The sequence below is a fragment of the Cavia porcellus genome, unplaced genomic scaffold, assembly GCF_034190915.1.
Source record: "Cavia porcellus strain 051 isolate PalLab524CR breed Dunkin Hartley unplaced genomic scaffold, mCavPor4.1 scaffold_26, whole genome shotgun sequence".
NCBI classification, from domain to species: Eukaryota; Metazoa; Chordata; class Mammalia; order Rodentia; family Caviidae; genus Cavia; species Cavia porcellus.
In genome coordinates, this window is record NW_026947509.1 from 26,977,910 (window position 1) to 26,980,632 (window position 2,723).

The following is a 2,723-nucleotide window of genomic DNA, read 5'->3' on the forward strand; positions in this document are numbered from 1 at the left end:
TTGTAAAAAAGAGAGGAAAAGAAAGTGCTCTAAAGGATATAACTGCATGTATATTTAAGTGTATAAGTTAGATAACCATATTACTGAGTTTTTGTTGGATCATTGAACACAACTGTTTGCAGTCTCACTGTTTGAATGTTCACTTTATATGCTTTAATTTTGTAACTTGAACAACTATTTCTAAGATGACAATATGTAACCTATTAACTAGTGATTTCCTACTGTTTATTTTTTTTTTGAAATTCTGTATAACTTGTACCCTTTTTCTGTTTTTTTTCTTTTTCTCCTTAAATAAAATTTTTTAAAAACTCGTATCATTTGTTTATTCATTTAATACCTAAAATTGCTATAAATGTCATAACATTATTTTTGAAAGTCTCATGACTGATATGTGGAAATAATTTATAAATCTTTAACTTCATATTCATCCACTACTGGAGTTAATTTACCTTAATTTTCTACTCAGCAAATAAAAATTGAATATATGTAGTTTTATTTTTTTCTTTTAAATATTTCACACAATTTTCTCTTTTTATTAAACTATTACATTTAGCAGGCCCTAAGATATAGCATATATGATACTAGACACTATTAATTTATACTTGCTATCAATATTGTGAACTCAAATTTGATATTTGCTTTAGATGCTCAGTATTAGTATGTTTGGATTTTTTCACAGTGTGAAAGAGGAAAGCCAGACAGGAGGAAGCAGGAGGAAGGTAAACAGGCCTATATTGAGGGAACCTGAGGGTTGCTGAGGAGACAAGGGCAGCCTTCAGGTATAATCACACATGGCCTTTTTACTGAAACTTAGCAGAGGCAGAGCTAAAGGGGGCCCATAGGAAGAACCTCCGCACATGCGCGAAGAGCGGGAGGTTTGGTTTGCAGGTTTGCAAAACTAACACAAAGGGGCGCTGTTGAACACCAAAGGAAGCTCCTACGTGAGGAAAAACCTGTCAGGATTAACATTATTTTTTCTCAGTGGAGGTATTGGTTCTGGTAAAAATCTATGGGGATTTTATGCTATAAATATTGTTTATATAACAGATACCTGACTATTAAGGTATTTCGTATTTTCATGAGACAGTTTTGTAAATTTTTCCTAGTTTTTCAAAAATGTTAGCATAAACTTACTTATATTTTCATGAAATCAAAAAAACTTGTGTAGCCCTCTATAGATGACCCTCATTTTAGGATGGTCTTTCTTTTCTTTTCTTTTCTTTTCTTTTCTTTTCTTTTCTTTTCTTTTCTTTTCTTTTTCTTTTCTTTCCTTTTTGTTTTTTAGTTTGGTTGGTTGGTTTGGTTTGGTTTGGTTTTTTTTGTAATTTTTGCTTTCTATAGGGTAAATTCTTACAGAAGAACTTCAATTTTACTTATTTATTTTAATAAAATAAACTTTAAATTAGTTTAAAATCTTTCATTTCTGTTCTGAACTTTTCCTCTCATTTATCACAGTCAAACTTTTGTTTATGTTAAATTTACTGATCTCCTAGCTACTGATAAATGCTTAGAACTAAGAACCATACACTTCCTTAACTTGAATATTGTAATAACAAACCATTTTGTCAACTTGCATAAGAAATGCCCAAATGAAAAGCTCAGCATAGCTCTGGGTGTGACTGAATGAATTTACTGAGTGGCACCAAGAAATAGGCTTGTGGCCTGAATGGAATAAAAAGGAAAAGAAGAAGGAAAAATTGCTTCTGTTTCTTTGGAGAAGCACCAGTTTTTGCCCTTGTCACAGATGTCTACTTCTGGCTCCCAGCCCAGACTCCTCAGTCTTGTAGCACAGATCTTTTGGCTTCCTGATTCGAACTTACACAGGATTCTACACTGAGCTCCAGGCCTTTGACTTTTGACTGGCTCCTTTGGCTCTGCAGCACATACATGGCCATTGTAAGCCTACTTGTAAATCATATATTATAATAAATCTGTTTCGCTAATGAGCACTGACTGATATATATATATATATATTCTAAGATTTTGCATTTCTCTTTAAGGATGACTAATTCCACACACAAGAAGTAGTTTTGGGGTTTCTTTGCTTTGTTTTGTTTTTTTCATTTTGAGTTCTTTTAAATTTCAGTTTTACTTGACCCATACTATTTGTGATTATGTGGCACAGTAAGACAATTTGATACATGTATAATATGTATAATAATCAAGTAATGATAGTTACCATTTTTATATACTCAAACATTTGCCATTACTATGATAAAAATGTTGAAAACTTTTGAGCTCTTTTTACATTTTTTGAAAAATGTAAAAATTTTTCTTGTCCATAGTTGCCACTTTATAACATAGGGCACGAAAATTAGCTGTGTTTTTTGATGTTTGTTACATTTGTGTTGTTTAAAGTTATGTACGTATTAACTGTAAATAATGATTACACTCATTGTGAAAATTGGTACACATATGCAACATATCTTAATTCTTTTCAATGGCCCGTGACCCACCTTTCCTCTCCCCTACCTCCAACTCTAGTTCCCCTTCCATTTAAAGAGAATCTCTATATATTTTGTATTGTCTATCTTAACTCTTGTTCTTTAAATTATTTTTACTTTGCATTTCTCATTGTAAAAAAGAGGTGCAGTGTTTATGCATGTGTGTATGATTTATTTCACTAGTCATAAGGTTCATCAGTTTTCCCACAAATGACTCAAATTTATCCTTCTTTATGACTGAACAGTTATCACATTTTCTTTATACACTCATCTATTAGT